The following is a 23381-nucleotide window of genomic DNA, read 5'->3' as shown; positions in this document are numbered from 1 at the left end:
GTGCCCACTGCAAGAGCCGGTTGGAGCTCACTCATGAGCTCTGTCTTCTGGCTCCTGCAGTGGGTAATGACGTCTCTCCCATAACGCAGAGTGCGCCAGCCTGGGATGACTGCGGGTGTGCGGACGGCGGCGGGAGCTGGAGCGGGGATTCAGGTAAGTGGTATTTTTTTTGTTTACTCGTATTTGTCTACTACTGGGGGCACTACTGGCGAGTGGGGCACTGCATCGGGGGGGCCTCTACTGGGGACTACTACTGGGGGGACTCTGTATAAGGGGCACTGTATAGGGGGGATCAATACTGGGGGCCTGCTAAAGGGGACCACTACTGGGGGCACTGTATAAGTGGCACTGCATAGGGGGGACCACTACTGGGGGCACTGCATAAGGGGGATCACTACTGAGGGCACTGTATAAGGGGCACTACTGGGGGCCTGCATATGGAGGACCACTGCTGGGGGCACTATAAAAGGGGAACTAATGGTCGGCTGCAAAATGAGGACCACTAATGGGAGTACTGTATAAGGGGTACTACTGAGGGCCTGCATAAGAGGGATCACTACTGGGGACATTACATACTGGGGGTACTGTATGAGGGGCACTACTGGAGGCCTGTTTAAGGGGGACTGTATAAGGGGCAATGCATTTAAGGTGCATATGGAATGGAAAGGAATGTTCAGAGTGATGAGATAGGGGTGTGTCATGTTGACATGCCCAATTTCTAAGTGACCACGCCCCATGTGATCACGCTCATTTTTCGTCTCGCACACATGGGGGGGCTCCATTTTTAAGCTTGCCCTGGGCTCCATATACCCTAGTTACGCCACTGAGCAAGACACTTCAACAAATGAACCATACCTTGGCATCATTAAGATACAGTCAGGTACATAAATATTGGCACATTGACAGAATTGACAGAATTTTCATATTTTGGCCTCTATTCACCACCACAATGGCTTTGAAATGAAACAAACAAGATGTGCTGTAACTGCAGACTTTCAGATTTAATTTGAGGGTAAATACATCCAAATCAGGTGAACGGTGTAGGAATTACAACGGTTTCTATATGTGCCTCCCACTTTTTAAGGGGCCAAAAGTAATGGGACAAACTAAACAATATTAGGGATGTGCGCCGGACCATTTTTGCCGGATTTGGATTTGGTTCTAATTCGTCGTCCGGCTTTGGATTTGGATTTGCCAAACTGCGGTGACTGGCTTTGGATTTGGATTTTTTGCCAAAATTGGCAAAAAAATCTAAAATGACATAAATTGAGCTTTTTTTTCTTCCTAGAGTGTTATTTACCTCAATAACATTCATTTCCAGTCATTTACAGTCAATTTAGACCACCTCACAGCTTAAATTATTGTTTTCACCATTATTGGCTAAGGGTTGCAGTGAGCTGACTGGTTACCAAGCGTCAGAGCAGCGGCGCAGTGGCACTGACACCACAGTTTAAAGCACATCTATGAAACTATGCCACACAGCAGTGGTAGAAATGAAAGGTAGTGCTAGATGGAATTGTCCTTGGGCCCTCCCACCCACCCTTTATGTTGGATCTTAAAAAGGACATGTACACTTTAACAAACGAAGCATTTCAGCGACAGGTACTGCCACTTTGTGGCTGAAGTGCTTGGTTTGTTTGGGCCCCCACAAAAAAATCTTCCAATCTACTAAAGGCAACAGGTCTACAGTGGCATGATGTCACCATCATTGCCATCCTCACCCTCATCAGTGTGTACATCATCCGTTTCCTCACACAATATCAGTTCATCCCCGCTGGAATCCACCATTACAGAAGTATCTGTACTTTGACGTGATTGGCGGGAAAGGTTTTCCTTGTGAAATTTCCAGTTCATTTAATGAACATCATTTTTTCTCCATTTTGTGGAAGTAGCCTCCTTCGTCGTTCGCTCACAGGGTTCCTGGCTGTACTGAAAACTCTCTCTGAGTACACATTGGAGTGTGGGCAGCTTAAGTAATGCTAAGCCAGTTTATACAAGGGTCTCCAAATTGCCTTTTTTTTCTTCCAATATTCGAAGGGACTCTGTGACATGTCTACGTGTACGGTGTCCTGAAAATGATCCTCCACCATTCTTTGGATGGTAATCGTATTAGATGGAGTTACGGTACAGGTGTCACTGGTGTTGGGCAAATCTTTTAGACCCGACCAGATGTCAAAATGTTGACTTGACTTATCTGCATCACCACTGGGTCTTTTGGAAAAGGTGCATTTTTTTCTGGCTGCTGCTGGAGAATCCGAAGGAGGAGACGTCATCGTAGTGCCATGTGTCACTTCAGCTGCCAACTTGCTCACCAGGAGCGCTTTGGTTCTTTTAAGATCTGGGTCAGTTGTAAAGAAAGACACAGCATATGACTTGAACCTAGGATCAAGAATGGTTGCTAAAATATAATGATCAGATTTCAAGATCTTGGCCACCCGTGGATCCTGGCGAAGCAAACAAAGGTCTTGATCTATCAGTCCAGCATACTTTGCGGAATCACTTTGTTTAATCTCATCCTTCAGTTTCTCCAGCTGCTTTTCCAAAAGCGAAATCGGGAATCACCTTACTCAAGCTAGCAGTGTCAGCACTCACTTCACAAGTGGCAACTTCAAATGGTTTGAGCACCTTGCACAAGACAGAAAGTACTCTCCAATGTGCTGGGGTAAGGTACATTCCCCCTCCTCTCCCAATGTCATGGCTTGTCGTATAGCTATGGATGGCTTTTTGCTGCTCCTCCATCCGCTGAAGCATATACAGGGTTGAGTTCCACCTCGTTACCACTTCTTGCTTCAGTTGATGGCAGGGCAAATTAAACTGCTCTTGCAGGTGCTGCAATCTCCTGCAATCTGCTGCTGAATGCCGAAAATGTCCCGAAATTTTTCGGACCACAGACAGCATCTCCTGCACGCCCCTGTCATTTTTTAAAAAACCCTGCACCACTAAGTTTATTGTGTGAGCAAAACAGGGGATGTGTTGGAATTCACCAAGCTGTAATGCTTTCACTATATTTGTAGCATTGTCAGAAATCAGAAATCCTGAGGAGAGTCCAAGTGGGTAAGCCATGTTTCTATGACATCTCTTAGTTTTTCTAAAAGGTTGTCAGCGGTATGCCTCTTATTAAATCCGGTGATGCACAGAGTTGCCTGCCTCTGAATGAGCTGGTGTTGTTTGTTAGATACTGCTGCTGCTGAAGGCGATTCACCCACCCAGTGGGCCGTCACAGTCATGTAATCTTTAGTTTGTCCACTACCGCTTGTCCACATATCTGTGGTTAAGTGGACAGTGGGTACAATAGCATTTTGCAGGCCAATAATTAGGTTCTGTTTAACGTCCTGGTACAGCCGAGGAATGGCTTTTCGGGTAAAATGAAACCGAGATGGAATTTGGTACCGGGGACACATGACCTCAATTAGCTGTGTAAATCCCACTGCATTAATTGCGGATATTGGATGCAGATCTAATATTAGCATAGCTGTCATGGCGTCAGTGATCCGCTGTGTGACAGGGTGAGAGCTGTCATACTTGTTTCCCCTTGCAAGAGATTCTTTAACAGTCAATTGTTTTTTTGGTATACTACTAGTAGTCTTCTTGGTCCACTTCTGGGATGAAGATCCACCAGCAGCAGCAGCAGCAGGCCTAGCGCTCAAAGATTCAAGGGGTCATTCAGACCCGGTCGTTAGCGCCGATGCGCTCGGACCGGGTCGATGGCCCCCCACAGAGCATGTGCACGATGGCGCCGGCACCGTCGTGCGCATGTGTGAGACCCGCTATGACCAACAGCGCCGGTCGTAGCGGGTCTCGATCCAAAGGGGATGAGCTGTCGATGTTGATTGACAGCTTGCCCCGTTTGGAAGGCGGGCCGGGGGAGTGGCAGCCCAAATGGAGGCGTTCCCATGGGAATGCCTACCATTTGGGGGCGGGCCCACTGACATCACTAGTGATGTCAGTGGAGAGCTTCCGGCTCAGACAGAGCCAGAAGCTCTCCGGGGCTTACGACAAGGGAGACCCTACGGTCTCGTCGTTGGCCAAGAGCTGCTTCCACTGGTGCCTTACCTATACAAATAATATCCTCATCCTTAACATCCTCATTAGTGCCAGCGTCAGCTGCACATATATCCCTCTCATCCTCTTGCAATTCCACAGTGGCATCCTCAAATTTCTATGTCCTCGGCAATACTGCTCATCCCCACAACTACAGATGGAAAAGAAACTGTGGATGGTGGCTTCTCTGAAAGGTCAGGCTTACACATAGCAATGCCACTTGTGGACCCACTTAGACTCTCCTCAGGGATTTCTGACATTTGTGTTTCAAAAAACACAGTTTGTTCTACTGCCATATTGGTTTTAAATTTTTTCACACTTCTATAGTCTGATTGAAAAGGTCTTTTATCATCATGAGAGGCACAAGATGCCTCACTGACAGTTGCAGAACCACCACTCAGAAATAAAGGGCAAAGCCTGAGTCTTTCCTTGCCGCTACGTGTGGTGAATGGTATGTTGCCAATTTTCTGTTTCTCTGCAATAGTAGTAGTCTTTAGAGGTTTTTTTTTTGTCTTTACCCCTGTGAAATCTAAATCTTTTGATTTCAGGTTCCCTAAGTTTTTAAAGCCTCTACGCCCTTGAGCATAGATGAAAGTGATGGACTTCCAGCCGCTGCAATGCTAGCATTTACATGTTGTTTCTGCTCTCCTCTAGGTTCATTCTCGTGATCCATATTAATTTATCACTATGAACTGGAGTCACGGAGCTTGTATACACACAGTGGGCTATGCCCTTTCACGGAGCTTGTATAATACACTCAGTGGGCTTATGCCCTGTCACGGAGCTTGTATAATACACTCAGTGGGCTTATGCCCTGTCACGGAGCTTGTATAATACACTCAGTGGGCTTATGCCCTGTCATGGAGATTGTATAATACTCAGTGGGCTTATGCCCTGTCACGGAGCTTGTATAATACACTCAGTGGGCTTATGCCCTGTCACGGAGCTTGTATAATACTCAGTGGGCTTATGCCCTGTCACAGAGCTTGTATAATACACTCAGTGGGCTATGCCCTGTCACGGAGCTTGTATAATACACACAGTGGGCTTATGCCCTGTCACGGAGCTTGTATAATACTCAGTGGGCTTATGCCCTGTCACGGAGCTTGTATAATACTCAGCGGGCTTATGCCCTGTCACGGAGCTTGTATAATACACTCAGTGGGCTTATGCCCTGTCACGGAGCTTGTATAATACACTCAGTGGGCTTATGCCCTGTCACGGAGCTTGTATAATACTCAGTGGGCTTATGCCCTGTCACTGACTCTTTGGTTGCTTTTGCTGTATGCTTCGGGTCATTGTCCACCTGCACTGTGAAGCACCGTCCAATGAGTTCTGAAGCATTTGACTGAATATGAGCATATAATATTGCCCGAAACACTTCAGAATTCATTCTGCTGCTTTTGTCAGCAGTCACATCATCAATAAATACTAGGGAACCAGTTCCATTGGCAGCCATACATGCCCACGCCATGACACTACCACCACCATGCTTCACTGATGAGGTGGTAGTGATGAGCAGTTCCTTTCCTTCTCCATACTCTTCTCTTCCCATCACTCTGGTACACGTTGATCTTTGTCTCATCTGTCCATAGGATGTTGTTCCAGAACAGTAATGGCTTTTTTAGATGTTGTTTGGCAAACTCTAATCTGGTCTTCCTGTTTTTGAGGCTCACCAATGGTTTACATCTTGTGGTGAACCCTCTATATAACTTCACTCTTGTGAAGTCTTCTCTTGATTGTTGACTTTGACACATATACACCTACCTTCTGGAGAGTGTTCTTGATTTGGCCAACTGTTGTGAAGGGGTTTTTCTTCACCAGGGAAATAATTCTTCTGTCATCCACCACAGTTGTTTTTCGTGGTCTTCCAGGTCTTTGGTGTTGCTCAGCTCTCCGGTGCGTTCTTTCTTTTTAAGAATGTTCCAAACAGTTGATTTGGCCACACCTAATGTTTTTGCTATCTCTCTGATGGGTTTGTTTTGATTTTTCAGCCTAATGAAGGCTTGCTTTACTGATCTCATATTGAGAGTCGACAGCAACTGATTCCAAATGCAAATGTCACACCTAGAATCAACTCCAGACCTTTTACCTGCTTAATTGATAATGAAATAACGAGGGAATAGCCCACACAATTGTCCATGAAATAGCTTTTGAGTTGATAGTCCCATTACTTTTGGCCCCTTAAAAAGTGGGATGAACATATAGAAACGTTGTAATTCCTACACCGTTCACCTGATTTGGATGTAATTACCCTCAAATTAAATCTGAAAGTCTGCAGTTAAAGCACATCTTGTTTGTTTCATTTCAAAGCCATTGTGGTGGTGAATAGAGGCCAAAATATGAAAATTCTGTCAGTGTCCCAATATTTATGCACCTGACTGTATATGATCAAAGTGTCTCCTAGGTGGGAATGCAAGTAAGGACTTAGCAAGACTGGAGGCCTGCTGGATTGTTCGATTGGATACATTACAACCGAAGGGGTTAAATGAAAAAAAAAAATTGTAATGTTTTGTAATTTGTCATTCACTTGTTTACCATTTATTGCTATTGTTATTATATCTGTTTTTCAGTGATTTATTATGTCTGTTTATGCTTTATTCCTTGCACTGCTATTGTCACTGGGTGTCTTTCAATAGTTTCTTTTCTTTTTCTTGCAGAACAGCGCCGGAGCAGGAGGCAGCGTCCGGCGTAACTAGGTTGACAGCCAGGCGCCTACAGCTGACGTCATCACTGTGGGGGGCGCTCAGGGAGGTGGACATGCACCGCCGAGCTCCAACACTGCCGTTAGTTGCAGGGGGATATAAGGTAAGCTCCTTTATTCACACTTGTACCTGCTATCATCCTGATGACAGGGCTCTGCGTAGCCCAGAAACGTTGATGGAGATTCATTGCATATAAACTAAAGCATCTTTTTACGAATCCTGGAGTGCCAAGTTTTGGTCTGTACTGCAAGTACTACCATGTGGGATTGTATATATATATATATATATATATATATATATACATATATATATATATATATATATAATATGGAACCGATCCCCCTAAAAATCCTGCATTTGTCCCTGGATTCTAGTGATGTGCTTGGAAGAGACAATGGGCCTGATTCAGAGCTGAATGCTCTGACCAGAGCGCTCGCTCTGAATCAGGGCCCTCCTCCATGAAAATGGAGCGGCCTCCTGGCCGCTCGTATAGCTGTGGGTGACGACCCACAGCATATGCGAGCAGCCAAAAAGATGGTCGCGATGGTCAAGACCATCGCGACCATCGGACTTCCGACGGAGACTCTGCGGTAGGGTCTCCCAGCCACAAGCCCTGGAGTGATTTTGGCTCTATCAGAGCCAAAATCACTCCCACTGACATCACTAGTGATGTCAGTGGGGCCGGCTTCAGACGATAGGCGTTCCCATGGGAACGCCTCCGTCTGGCAGCCACGCCCCCGGCACGCCCACCAAAGGGGGCGTGCTGTCAATCAACATCGACAGCATGCCCCCTTTGGTGCGAGACCTGGAGCGATGGAAAGCCTGTCGCTCCCCGGGTCTCGCGCATGCGCACGACGGAGCTCCCACCGTCGTGCACATGCGCAGTGGGGAACATCGACCCGCTTGCGAGCGACCTGACGCTCACGAGCGGGTCTGAATGACCCCCTATATTTGAGTAAGATTCTCTTGAATGGCTTTCATTGCCTGCTCTTTCTTTCTTTTAGCTTTTGCCTACTGGTGTCTTCTCTTTACCTGATGCAAATTCACTGGTGTACAACCAAGCTATGCATTACTTTCATTCATCTCATCTGTTGCTGCAGGTTCAGTTAAACTAGTCACCGATGATTCAATTTCTATTGGTTGGCATATTTATGTTTGTTCTTTACAGTGTGACAGTTGAATTCTGCATTATCTGTCCTGGCTTAATAACAGCATGAAGTTGACATATTGGCTGTGATTGAATTCAAAGCAATTATGAATAGCCCCGAGACGGAGCTCCCAGAGCTATTCAATTCAGTGCGATGTTTGGTGTGACAAAAGTGCTGGCTGTTTGTCGGCTTAGCGCGGCGCTAACAGACTCGCGGCCGGCACTTGGAGAATGCAGGTTCTTGTGACTAAACACCCAGGTTAAGCCGGGAGAACTGGCATTCTCCGACTTAATAGCTCGCTGAATTGAATAGTCCCAGGAGCTCCCTCCCGAGGCTATTCAGCATCGCGCTGAATTGAATCGTGGCCATTAACTCTTATCATATCATATCAAATATTAACTCTGGCACCAAACCAATCAACAAATGTGTTATCCTGGCCTTCAAGAGATGATAAGTGTTTTGTTCCTTTTATTCACGTCCCCTTAAAACAGTAGTGCCTACTATCCAAGGAAGTACTGGAAGGCAGTATATACTGTCTGCTAACATTTTAAGGAAAATGACAGACTGTTACAATAGGTTCCAAACAAGGGGGAACATTTTTTATTGTTGACTCAACTTCAGTTATGTTTAAGTTTGTAATTTTCGTGGTTTCTTGTGTAATTATTGTATAATGTTATTATGTATGCGGTACAACAGTAATTGAACGTCAACTTCATTATTTTTTCTTCACTATTAAACACAGGGCCTGTTTCAGAGCCGGACGCTATTTGCGTTCGCTCGTTTAGAAAAAGGGGCCGGCTATTTAAATTGAGCACTCGCTCTTTGCGGTCTGTTGACGCCTCTATGTCTGAGCGAGTGAACGAAATACGCGCTCGCTATTTTGTAAAGATGCCTCCTGGCCGCTCGCATCCTACGTCAAGTGACGTGGTCGATGACGCTGCTTTGTTAATTATGCACACCCTTAAAACGCCCGTTTTGACCTTTTGGCACGCCTGCGTTCGGATCTCCACTCCCCGTTTTCAAGCACCTTCCCCTGTTACCACCCACAAACGCCTCATTCTGTCACTCAAATTAGCAGGCATTCGCTATTTTGCGAGCACACAATTTCCGACCGCAATGACTGGTTCGCGCATGCGTATTACAGCCCATACGCATGCGCAGTTGTACGAACATCGCTCGGAGCGAACGAGCGGCCGCTTACGAGCGGCTCTGAATCAGGCCCAGAGGGCCTGATTCAGCTTGAATTGCAAGTCTGCAGACGCATGCACCTGGCCACTGCAAAATTATGCAAATTAATGCGAACGCCATACAATCGCAGCACTGTAAAAAGACGCCCACCACTGTGTAAAGCCGCCCACTTCCCATTACTTAAATCCGCAATACCTTAGGAAGTCTGCAAAAACATTGGTAACATCGAGTAACATCGGACCCATTTGCACAATTGTGGTTGAGCTGACCTCATTCACAAACTGCTAAGCTTCCTGTCGGTATCTAAAGCTCAGGCTAAGTATGCCGTCGCAGGGGCTTAATTATGCACAGCCCTGTAATGGCGTCCAAACGCACTGACACGCCTGCGATTCACTGCCCACCCCATCGCCCCCCTGAACAGTCACTTCCTGTCAATCACTGTATGATGATGCTGCGTGCTCACTGCGATTGTGTCAGAGTTCAGCCAGGGATCGGCCGTCCCTTACCGTCCCGCCGGCTTCCTCTGACTTCCCGGGCAGTCGGGCGGCTGGTGCAGAGACGTGGGAGGTGCTGAGCATTCTCCCTGATGCTGGTGTGTCGGGCGGCCTGGTGCGCGGGGATCGGAGTCTCCGTCATGGGCGCCGCCATGACACTTCCTTCTCTGACTAACCTTCCTTCCCTGACAGTCTGGCCGGTCAGCTGATGCTGTGGACCAATCAGTGGGCTTCCAGGGGTATACATCCGGCTCCTGTGTATCAGGTAGTTGCCTGAACAACCATTGTCGCTGCTAGTGTTACTAGTGGTCTCTCATTCCAGGTTTCCTTGCTTCCAGTGATCTATCCCTGTGTGCAGCTATATCGTCCATCTCACCAGTGCTTTACCACCTCAGCCTGTGTGCAGCTATATCGTCCATCTCACCAGTGCTTTACCACCTCAGCCTGTGTGCAGCTATATCGTCTACCTCACCAGTGCTTTACCACCCCCGCCTGTGTGCAGTATACTATCCATTTCACCAGTGCTTTACCATCACAGCCTGAGTGTAAAAATACGTACCCACCTCTCCAGTGTCATCATCTCTGGCTGGCTCCAGCACCGCGACCCACCTCATTACTGGACTCTGTGGTCCCTACCTTCCGTGCTACAGTATTGCACCGTGGTGCACTCCTTCTGACCAGCAACCCAGTAGAGTGTGTCCGTAGTGCACACTTCCTTGTACCTCAAGTACAGTATCCCGAACTAGGGGTTCCACCCCTGTCCTTACGTGCCTCTTACTGGCACCGACCCTTTGGGCCACGAGTGTTCGTCTCTCCTTTTTCCCGCAGGCTTTGGTCACCTAGTCAAAGGACCGCGACCTGCTTATGAGGTGCAGCTCAAGCCCATATCCCGATTGGTGGGGTCACTGGCGAACACCATCTCGTGGGTTAGATTCCGCACCTTTGACTAGGTCTCGCCAACGACCAAGACCCGTGGATGCGGAGGTCATACATTCAGGCCCCTCGCCTCCGTTTCCTCCCGCAGCCTCAGGCCTCAGCTTTTAGAAACCTGCCTCCCAGCATGACAGATTGCTTTCCGATCGCAGTGAAGGGTTTGCGCATTGCAACGCGGACGCATGCGCAGTGTGAATAATCAGCCGGGTGCATGCGAATTCGCGGCTGAGTTCCTTGCTGAATCAGGCCCAGAGTACCATGCTGATTTTTTTTTGTAGTAGTAAGGTATACCTTTGTTAAGCACCTAAAAAATATTTGGATATCTAATGTTGATTTAACTTTGCATTTATAATTCTGTTATAAAATCTTGAATTGTTGCTGTAATTTTCAAAATGTAAGGCAGATAAAGTAATTTGGTTTGGATCTTTGGATTCAGGGGAAAAGTTACCTTAGGGGTCCAAATTTCATGGCGATCCCTTAATAAACACCCGTGATACTTCAAATAAACTGAATAAATAAGCCGCGATTAGTAAATAGTTTAATTAATTGAAAAAAATCTATATTTTGGAAGCTAATAGTCAGGCAGTCGAGATATTTGGCAGAAATATTTTTTTTATATCCTTAAAAAAAAATTTTTTTGGTAAAAATCTGAAATTGGTGGTGGACATTTCATTTGTTTTTTTTGGTGACCTGATATGAAATGACCCTACTGCTGCCTAATAATAATAATAATAATAATAATAATAATAATAAAATTAATTTTATTGATATAGCGCTCTTTCTCCAACAGGATTAGGGACCTTATTCAGAGTCGGTCGCAAGCGCCGATGCGCTCGTAACCGACTCGATGGTTGGTCCTGCGCACGCGCAGCGGCAGTGCGGAAGCCCCGGAGCGATAGAGAAACTGTGTCGCTCTGGAGCTCGCTACCAAAGGGCTGGCTGTCGATGTTGATCGACAGCTTGCCCCGTTTGGTAGGCGGGCCGGGGGGGTGGTTTCCAAAATGGAGGCGTTCCTTAACGAACGGACTCCTCTATTGTCCACCTTCCTTGGAAGAGGTGTGAACCTGTCACCGCACACCAACCCCGGGGACAGGCGTCCGTTGTCAACAGGACCCACTCCGGGATCCAAAAAGGGCGGCCCTTTGTGAGGTGACCTGTGTGTAGCCACCAAGTCAGAGACAGACGTACCTCTGGAGACAGTACCAATGTCTGGGTTCATATCCGACGTGGAAACCCGTCCCATCTGGAAAGGATCAGTGTCTGTAGAGGCCGGGAATGAAACTGGCCATACTCCACCATGTCGAATGTCGACACCATGGAGCCCAGTAATTGCATTGCCGAGAGAATCGACACCCAACGACTGTGTAAGCAGCTGCGAACCCGCTGCTGTAGTGTGGTTATCTTGTCCCTGGTTAAGAAAATCCTCTGTTGTTGGGAATCCAACAACGCCCCAAGATGTAGCATCCTCTGTGAGGGCGTCAGCGAGGACTTCATCCAGTTGATCAACCAACCGTGGCTTTGCAGTACTGTTATCGTCAGCTGTAGATGCTGAAGAAGCAAATCCGGAGACCTGGCTAACAGCAGCAGGTCGCTCAGGTAGGGTAATAGACAGATCCCCTGCAGCCGCAGTTGGGCCGCCATAAGTTTTGTGAATACCCTGGGTGCTGTAGACAGTCCGAACGGCAAGGCCTGAAACTGGAAGTGTTGTTGTAACACTGCGAACCTGAGGTACCTCTGGTGAGCTGAGGCAGGTATGCATCCTGAATGTCCAGAGACACCATAAAATCCCCAGGTTCCATAGCCAGTATAATCGACCGCAGGGTTTCCATTTTGAACCGAGGCACTCGGAGAAACTTGTTCAGGGACTTGAAGTTTAGGATAGGCCTGTATGTACCATTCGGTTTTGGAACCAAAAAGAGGGTGGAATAATACCCCATTCCCCTCTGGGGAGTAGATACCAGAACTATAACTCCCTGCAGGAGCATAGATCGTATAACTTTCTGCAGTTCCAATGCCTTTTCCTGCTCCCTCTGAAGTCCCGTAGGGAAGAATTGATGAGGAGGTCTGTTCTGGAAAGAAAGGGCGTACCCTTGAGAGACCACTTCCCTTACCCAAGTGTCTGTAGTGGTTTGACTCCAACAATGGGCGAACTGAAGAAGTCGGCCTCCCACCTTGGGGTCCCTCAAGGAGAGGCCTGCCCCGTCAGGCTGCAGGTTTAGCGTCGGGCTTTGCAGCTGGGCGCCTGGCACTCCAAGCATGTTTCTTGGGCTTCGTGACCTTCTTAGTTCCTGACGGTCTGGGAAAGGACTGAACCTTAGCCTTACTCTGAGGACGGAAAGTCCGAAAGGACTGAGTTCCTTATCCCAACGGCATTGGGGATGAGGGTAAGCAGGCCGACTTGGCGGCAGCCAAAGTGTCCACGATTTTGTCCAAATCTGGTCCAAATAAGACCTGGCCATTAAAGGGTAAACCTTCTAATCCTTTCTTGGACTCAGCATCTGCTCTCCAAGATCGCAACCAAAGAGAGCGTCTAGCTGATACTGCAGCCGATGAAATGCGAGATGTCAGGAGACTAACATCCAAAGCAGCTTCTTTCACATATGTAGCCAAGTCTCTGAGGAAACCTACCAGATCAATTTGTTCACTGGTAGCCTCTACAGGTAAGGACGCCTTCAAGGCATTAGCCCAACTTTCCATCGTCTTGGCCACCCAGCATATAGCCACAGCTGTCCGAGCGCCCCCCGCCCCCCCCCCCCGAGAGGGAATAAATGGACTTTAGGCAAACCTCCACTTTTCTGTCCATAACATCCTTTAATGATGACATGGATGGCATAGGAAGTTTTGCACTTTTGACAAGGCGCGTAATATGAGAATCCACCTGAGGAGGAGTTTCCCATTTAGAGAAATACTTTTCCTCAAACGGATAAGTGGACTCCAACCATCTCTGTGGTTGAAATCTCCTGCTTGGAGTTTTCCAGGCTTCCGCCAGGTGCTCAACTAGCTGATCCGACAGAGGAAAAGCTGTCGCTGAGCTTTTGACTTCCTTAAAGAAAGCATGCCTGGATTTGGCTGCTGGGATATCCTAGTCCCCCATATCCATTGCCATATGAACCCCCCGAATGAGGCCATGTACATAAATTTTGGACTTTGGTTCCGCCTCTTTTTGAGAGGGCTCTGTATCAGATAAGTCCTGAATTTCCCCATCATCAGTCGACACGTCATCATGATAAGTGGACTGGGACAACAGTACCTCCTTCCTAGTGGTACGCTGGAAGGACTCCCCCTGTAACAACTCCGTCAGGTTTTGCACCATATTGGAGACAGTATTAACCCATACAGGTTCAGGTGACGCCTGGTAGGGAGAAGGTTGTAAAGGCATATTATGAGCCACAACCAACTGTCGGGGAATTCCCTGTGACGTAGATGGCATAGGTACCAGTTGTGGGGCCACTTAAGGTGTAGCAAGCCGACCCATCAGGGTAATTAGTGCTTGTGCGAAACAAGCCCAGCGCTGCTCTTGAGAAGAGCTGGGCCCAGCAGGTAATCCTGCATTTCTGGTACACAGGGTACACAATCCTCCACAATAATCTCTCCCTCCTTTATTCCAGCCAAACACCTGTTGCAGGACTGTGGGCTCTATTTACTACAATCCGCATTGGTAATGCAGATTGTAATGTGATATTACCGACTGAGGACCTGATTCAGAGCCGGAATCTATTTGCGCTCGCTCGTTCAAAAAAAGGGGCCGGCTATTTAAATTGAGCGCTCGCTCTTTGCGGCCTGTTGACGCCTCTATGTCTGAGCGAGCGAACGAAACATGCGCTCGCTATTTTGTAAAGACGCCCCCTGGCCGCTCGCATCCTACGTCATCTCCTCTATTTATTAGATTAATCGAGTACATCGAAAGGCATCTGAACTGCTCGGAGTGCTTGTGGTAGGATTTTCCTACCGCAATCATGCGAACAGTTCAGGCTAAGAGACAACCAAGTGACGTGGCCGATGACGCTGCTTTGTTAATTATGCACACCCTTAAAACGCCCGTTTTGACTGTTTGGCACGCCTGTGTTCGGATCTCCACTTCCCCTGTTACCACCCACAAACGCCTCATCCTGTCACTCAAATTAGCAGGCACTCGCTATTTTACGAGCGCTCGATTTCCGACCGCAATGACTGGTTGGCGCATGCACATTACAACCCACACGTATGCACAGTTGTGCGAACATCGCTCGGAGCGAACGAGCAGCCGCTTACGAGCGGCTCTGAATTAGGCAATATCACAGGGATTTACTACAAATCCCTTGCAGGGACAGAGCTTGCGAGAAAGCTCTGTCCCTGCAAATCCCCTCTGCACACTAGTCACGGTATTTTCGAAAAAAAATACCATGACAAGTGCCCCGCGCATGCACCGACCGGCTGCCGCTGCTACCCTCCGGTGCTAAGCCCTGCCCCTCGTGATCACGGACCCCCCTCCCTTAATTACACTTACCTGCATGATCCGGTGATGTCCTCCGGTCAGCTGACAACCCATACTGCACTGGGACCCTGTCAGGTGACGATTGGGCCGCAGTGCAGCATGGGAGACCAGCTGACCGGAGAGAGCACATCACCGGAGCCCCGATCACCGGAGTCAGGTAAGTTTGTTATTTTTTTTTACAGTGAATCAGAGAGTGGTCTGTTTAGACCACACAGCTGATCACTGGGGCCAGCTCCGGGCTCTGCTCTCCCCGTCATAGCGGAGCAGGAGTCCTGTAACCGGGGAAGACCTTGGATAATGCCACCTCTAGGTGGCGTTATCACAGGGCCTCCCCAGGTATTTTTTTCACAATTTATTTTTAGTAACTTTGGTCAGATCACATTTCCCATTACAATTATGGGAAATGCGATCTGCTTACTAAAAATAAGTGATACTTAGGGGTTGGAGTAGAATTTTACGAATTCTACTCCAATTGCCCTTTAGTGACTGTAGGTGAAACTAAAATAATGTGTAAAGGCTGTGAAAACACCCTTTTTCACTTTATTTTAGTAAAAATAATGTTAATAAATAGAGCCCTTTGTGAGGGGAATATCAGCTTGTGCCAGAGATGATGAATGTATGTGTCAACTCCTCAGCTCAATAACAACTGAACTGTGAAGTAATTTGATCCCTCAGCAGCACTGTCACCGCAAGGGCTAGTGAAATAGAAAGTACAGGGATAGTTAAAATGGCTGACAGAGAAAAGAATACAGTCAGACAGCGCTAGCAACAGACACATACAATGCCAGGAAAAACCTGCACTGTCATCAACTAGACCTAGTAGGAATAGTGCAGCATTTTTAGCACATAAAATGGCCGCCGGAGGACTCACAGGGGGCGTGCCTGAGCGAGGAAGCTGTCTGCAACCGCCAGACCGCTGTGGAAAGGCACGCAGACCAGCGGGGGAGGGGCTGGCTGTGCCTTACAAGGAAGGCCCGCTCCCCTGGCATGCTGTTAACCCCAGGGATGCCACAACATCTGCACGCTGTGGCCCCTTTTCCCTGGTGGTCTAGTGTCAAAGCAGGCGCTGTGCCTGTTGACACGCGCAGCCCAACCCAGGGACTCCCACACTGGGAAGTAAATCGGAACTGTGTATCAGCGGGCGCTTACCTGAATGTCCCCCGCTGCTTACCTGAACGTCCCCCGGGCATCTGGGGGCTTTTGCTAGACAAAACCCCCAGACACCCGCCGCGATCCCTGGTGCTGTGGCAGCGTCTCGGAGCCCGCGGGGTGTCAGAGTGGCAGCATGGGCGTCCTCCGGACAACCCATGCTGACCACTCTTGAAGAAAAAGAACTATTTTCAGAGGCTGTTCACGCAGCCCCCCTTGAAGTGACCCGACTCCGTGCCGAGCACCTATGAAACTGAGGTGCCTTGGCATGGGGGCATGGTATAGGAGAGGGACCTGGTGCATCCTGGGAGTACAATTTTAACTATTGAGGTGCTCGATGACTGACGTCATCAGCCTATACCCCAAGGTCTCCTATGGAGCCCTATGGACCCTGCAGTAGAAACAGAGGTTTACATTTTCCAAACAGTACAGAAACTATGAACATATTAAGGAGGTTTATCTTTGCATGAAAACCAGTAGAGACCATGGAAATAATATAAAGGTGTGACAGCCATTTTCGGTCATCAGTTTCAGGAATATTCATCCTACCCACAATGATCCAGGTGAGGCAGACATTTTAGGCACACTACATAGGATCACAATGGGAAGAATAGGCAATACCTGTAATCCATACCTTCCAACATTTGGTCCCCTGAAGAGGGACAGTTTGTGCGCCGGAAAAGGGGATGGGGCTTTGTTGAAAAGGAGTGGGGGCTGGGCCTACTGGGTTTCAACGTTTACATCACTATGAGGGCATGTGCACGGCATCTGTTCTCCTCCTGCTCACCCCAACTTCCCCCCCACCGCGGGACACTTAGGCCCGCGGGTGGGACAGTCCCAGAAAAACGGGACTGTCCCACTGAATGCGGGACAGTTAGGAGGTATGGTAATCGATGGCATATAATGGGAAACATCAAAATACTAGACAAGATCCATGCAAGTTCTAATCTCTGATTTCTGTGGTATTAATCTGTTGGTAAATTGAGAAAATCCCTTCCTCTGGTGAAATCACAGGATAAAAGGCTTTTCTCAATTTAATAAATAGACCCCCAAATCATCACAGAATTTCAACTTATGTGCCTGATTTCACAAGAATTACTAGGCTACTTTCCATGAGGGTTAAGGTGCCCATCCACTAGCAGATATGAAAACGACTGCACGATTATGACATTGTAATCGTGCAGTCGTTTGTCAGTCTGTGATGAGCCTGCACTGAATGAGCAGTCGTTCAGTGCAGGCTCATCAATCATCTGCAAATATTATCGTCAGGTTGACCAGCATGTTTGCACGATGATAGATGTCTAAACGACCAGCGGGCACGCGTATCGCTGGTCGTTTTAGACATTTTTGCAAATGATTTGTGAACGACTGAACGATCGCTATCGTTCAATCGCTCAACTTAATCGTCTAGTGAGGCCTGGCCAACCTGTGGCTCTCCAGCTGTTGTGAAACTACACATCCCAGCATGCCCTGCCACAGTTTTAGTATTCCCTAATAGTAAAACCTTGGCAGGGCATGCTAGTACTTGCAATTTTACAGCAGCTGGAGAGCCACAGGTTGGCCAGGCCTGGTCTAGTGGATGGGCACCTTTAGTAATACCCCTTTTCCACTGACCTGAAGATCCCAAGTTATTGCGCGTGAAGGCAAATTTTCCTGAGAAACACCTGGTTAAGTCTTTGTGTAAATGGGTGACCCGGGTATCCGATCCAGCACGTGGAGAGCCACATTCCAGCACAACGAGGTGATGTCATCTCCAAGCGCCGATACTGCATCTGTATGCAGTGTGAATGGCGCCGATCGGGGCGTAAGCGGCTCTTCCGGTTAATCAATATCGGAAGGGTCTGCGTACACACTGCATGTAGTCTGCGTACCCTTACCCGATCGCACTGGCTAGGTCGCGCACGTGCAGTGCGAAAACATCATCTGAGTGCGTGTATTCTCTCCTTTGCATTCCTTGCTGGACCAGGCCCTATGTTCCAAATTTTGGGTCAGACCCGGGACTTAGGTGGAAGAAGGGTATTAGATACCTACCCACCTGACTCAGGACCTTATTCAGCTACAGGCGGAATTGCAAAGCTGCTCGCAAGCAGCTTTGCAATTCTGTATGTGCAGATATGGTAATGCAGCAGGAGGCATCACACCTCCTGATGCATTACGTATCCGAGCTGCGTTATCCAACGCTGCATTGGATACTCTCCGGAACATCGGCCGGTTAAGGTGAACCATCGGGTCACGCAGCCGGCCGCCGCAGATGAGAGGAAGAAGCCAGGAAATCTCCATCAGCCAATGGAGATCCTGGCTTCTTCCCTCCCCCCCCAAACGGTGGTGACACTCCTCCGTACCATCGCCGCCCCCTCCCTGCCCACAGCCTGTCAGTCACTGCCAGTCTGCTGCCAGTCTATGTGCAGTATCACAGACCCGTTCTGCACATGCACAGAAAAGGGTCATGCGCCTGCGCAGATTCATGATCATCGGGAATCTGCGTTCAGCAGTGTACGAGTAAGGCCCTCAGTTTCACTGACAATTCTGTTTCTGGTTTTCTAATCGATGTTCCAATAACTTGGGCTAAATTCATTAAATGAAGCTGAAAGTATTTATATAACTATAAGTCAGTGTTATGTAATACTAGGTGGAAAAGGTAGAAACTGCACACCACTGACTGCGTAATGACAGAGGTTTTTCCTGGGTAAAGTATACTTACCGACATTCTGGTATCCCCCTCCGGGAAGGGGCTGCCAGGTCGGTGCAGCAGGGAGGGTGGGGCTGGCTGAAGTGGGCGGAGCGAAGACGTGTCAGCTCAATCGCATCATTGCGGCCCCACCCCCACTTTATAATGTCGATATTACTGGCATTACAAAGCAGGGGCGGCGCTACGATGACGCGATTCAGCACGAATCTCGCCATCACCCCCCAAACAGCCCACTTTCATGTGCGGGCGTGGGGGCAGCAGACAATGCGGGGGACTTGCCTACTCTTGCAGGGTACAAGAAAAAATAAATTATCCACACAGAAATATACAGTTGTATATCAGATCTTTCCCTATTTTAATAAGATGATAAAAAATAATGTATTATCAAGGGAGGTGCACACTGGAATCAAACAACAGTACGGATATAGAAAGAAGAAGAAGAAGAAATTTCTTTGTGGGGCACTCACAGATCTGAATGTATATTATAATTGTAATACTTTATTTTATTTTTCGGGGAAATAACATGTAGACTAAAATATAACTTTTATTATTCTTGTCTAAAATATTAAAGTTGTGAAATATGAAAAAATAAAATTCTTAACCACAATGTGTTGTCTCTATTATTGCCTCTGTCTGTACTTCCAATTTACATAGCTCAATGGCCTAATAGTCTTATAAGTCAGACGGGTGTCTATAGAATATGGCATATAATACATATAATAGTGAAACTACTCAATAATAAATTAATAGGCAAATATCGCCATTTGATAAATAGAATTTCACTAATACTCAACATGAACAATTGAGTATAATCAGTGCCGCTATGTTAAGTAGAGTAATAGTACTTTCAATAGAATTTTCATTGACATATATATATATATATATATATATAGGATGATTAGTTATAACCCTAGATCCTTAATCAGGGAAACAAACAACTTGTTTGTCCCTCTCCTATCACCACAGTCAAATGCGTATTATAAATCACAGGGTTAATTGATTGAACTGATATTAGCTCCCTCTATAAATGGGGAGTAATGAACTCAGATTATAATGAGAACAATTTTATAATAGTATCACTGGAGTTCAGATACTTAAAATCATTGCCATCCTTGTTGTAATAGTGTGGCAGATATTAGAAATATGTCAAATCCACAGTACTACTGCCGTGATACATTGTATCAAAATCTCACTTCACAGCTACTATGTAAGTCACATGTATCGGCTTGTTACACATGTAACTTCAAGCCTCTCTCTTATGCTGTGAATCACTCGCATCACTGATGCCAAGATACAGTGTATCTAAATCTCACTTCACAGCTACTATGTAGGTCACATGTATTGGCTTGCTACACATGCAACTCCAAGCCTTTCTCCTATGCTGTGAATCACTCGCAGCACTGATAAAGTCCCTACGTCTAATAGACACCCAGGAGCATTTAGAACAACATATACATCAACATATTTGTGGTTTTCACATAAAAACGAAGCCCACACGCAGTAGCGTGTGCACCATGTCTCCTGACGCGCGTTTCGCATTATCTGCTTATTCATAGGATCAACCAGTGTCTGGGGTTGGCAATACTTAAAAAGCGCCTCTCAACCAATCCGAGCGCTATTTTGTTTGATGGACACATGTAGCGGCCAATCCACATCTCTCCCTATGATTGATCATAGTAAGGACCAATCAAATCAGCCTGTCAGCTTCTCCATTGGTTCCTGATCGTGCTGCTCGAAAATACAGGAAAAAGACATTGAAAACAAAAATTATATATACGGTTCTCTTACTGATATTATCCACTAGGCTTATTTTAATACATGCAAGAAGAACTAAGCGCTATTCTTATTTGGTAAACATATATATAAACAAAGGACAATCCATGTCACTCCTTTTGATTGACTCATGCAGGGACCAATCGGATCAGCCTATCAGCCTTCCCATAGGTTCCTACTCATACCACTCGATAATGTAGAGAGTAATAATCCTTGAACCAGGTGAACCGTTAGGTTATTATAATAGCTTATAATCATATTTTCAAGCTATCCTATGTACATCTTCTCTTAGGGAATATATTCATGTGATGGAATCATGAGTAAATATCATTCTCAGAATGTCACATATCCCATATATATTTATATTTAAATAATAAATATCATAAATTAAAAAAGTTTTTATATATAATAGTACAAAGAAAAATACACGAAAAAATATAACAAATATATGCAAAAAGAAAAAAGAAAGGAGAAAACAAACTAAAAATAAATATAACATATTTTAATTTGGATGAGATATATAGATGACTTGATCATTCTCTGGGATTGTCCAGAAAACCTGTTTCGTGAATTTATTGTCATCTTGAACAGGAATGATCTCAATCTTAAACTCACATGTGAAACCAGTCAGACGGAAGTAACTTTTCTGGATGTTAAAATTCAAAGGATGCCTGATGGCAGAATTCAAACTGATTTATATCGAAAGAGTACAGCAACGAATAGTGTGTTACACCAGCGCACACTTTCCACCTGTTCTGAGAGGGATCCCTAAGGGTGATTTTTTACGTCTAAGGAGAAATTGCTCGAATACTGATCTTTTTCATGCAAGATCAGATGAACTGAGGGAAAGATTGATACACAGGGGATACAGCAAGAGAGCAATTAAGAAGGCTAAACATCATGCCTTGCAGAAGGACAGAAACTCCCTACTGTATCCAAATAGGACTAATATGAAAAAGGAGGATAATACAATTCGTTTTGTAGGAGATTTTTGTGCTGAATGGAAACAAATCCAAAATATAATACAAACATATTGGACCACCTTAACACTAAATCCTGATCTGATAAGGAATCTTGGACCAAGAGCACAGATTAGTTGGAGGCGATCTCCCAATTTCAGGGATAAGTTGGTACATAGCCACTTCTCCAATACGAAATGTAAGAAACCAGTAGTGGAAGGGTCCTTTAAATGTGGGAACTGCAAGGCTTGTACCTATATGCAAAAAAACACAGAATTTATGGATAAATTCCATAAAATGCATAAGATCAAACAGTTTATCAACTGTAATACCTCAGGGGTGGTATACTGTATTACATGTCTATGTAACAAAATATATATTGGAATGACAACTAGACCCCTTAAGCAAAGGATTTTAGAGCATATAGGTACAATAAGGAATGCTGAAACAGACTTGAGAAAATGTAGGAAATTGACCACGGTGGCTAAACACTTTTATGAGGTACATCAAGGAAATTACACCACTCTGAGATCCTTTGGATTGGAACAACTTAACCTGGGCATAAGAGGTGGCAACATCACACAAGAACTCTTAAAGAGAGAGAGTTTTTGGACATTCATGATGGGAGGCCTTCAACCTGATGGTCTAAATGAACATATATTCTATGGGGCATTTTTATAATACCTTGTGTATATCTCTAATTTGATATGTTTATTGGTTATTATTTTATTATTAATATATACATCTTGGACTTTTGTATAGTGTCTGTAGGTTTTTGATCACATGTTGTTTTTTTGTTTTTCACGTTTTAGAGTATTATTACTCATTTTTTCACAGTCACTTCACATTTATCTTTTTTATGTTTTAATATTATACATGATTTTTATTATAAAATAATATATATTTTTATAAATGTACGTTATTTTGGTCACTTATTCAGATTATTTCTGATCTTCAATATTTCACACTTGTGTTATTACACAGTCATGAGGTTATATTCTTCTCATATTCATTTTACTGTATTAATTTATCATTTTTGTCTAGGATATTTAGATAGGCTATAGGGGATTATTAATACATCCTTCCATTATTGTAATAAGTTTCTTCATAATATTTTATATTTATTTTTAGTTTGTTTTCTCCTTTCTTTTTGCATATATTTGTTATATTTTTTCGTGTATTTTTCTTTGTACTATTATATATAAAAACTTTTTTAATTTATATTTATTATTTAAATCTAAATATATATGGGATATGTGACATTCCGAGAATGATATTTACTCATGATTCCATCACATGAATATATTCCCTAAGAGAAGATGTACATAGGATAGCTTGAAAATATGATTATAAGCTATTATAATAACCTAACGGTTCACCTGGTTCAAGGATTATTACTCTCTACATTATCGAGTGGTATGAGTAGGGACCTATGGGAAGGCTGATAGGCTGATCCGATTGGTCCCTGCATGAGTCAATCAAAAGGAGTGACATGGATTGTCCTTTGTTTATATATGTTTACCAAATAAGAATAGCGCTTAGTTCTTCTTGCATGTATTAAAATAAGCCTAGTGGATAATATCAATAAGAGAACCGTATATATAATTTTTGTTTTCAATGTCTTTTTCCTGTATTTTCGAGCAGCACGATCAGGAACCAATGGAGAAGCTGACAGGCTGATTTGATTGGTCCTTACTATGATCAATCATAGGGAGAGATGTGGATTGGCCGCTACATGTGTCCATCAAACAAAATAGCGCTCGGATTGGTTGAGAGGCGCTTTTTAAGTATTGCCAACCCCAGACACTGGTTGATCCTATGAATAAGC

This window comes from Taudactylus pleione, unplaced genomic scaffold (assembly GCF_031769625.1).
Source record: "Taudactylus pleione unplaced genomic scaffold, aTauple2 ptg000265l, whole genome shotgun sequence".
Taxonomy (NCBI): Eukaryota; Metazoa; Chordata; class Amphibia; order Anura; family Myobatrachidae; genus Taudactylus; species Taudactylus pleione.
This window is presented reverse-complemented; position numbering follows the sequence as displayed.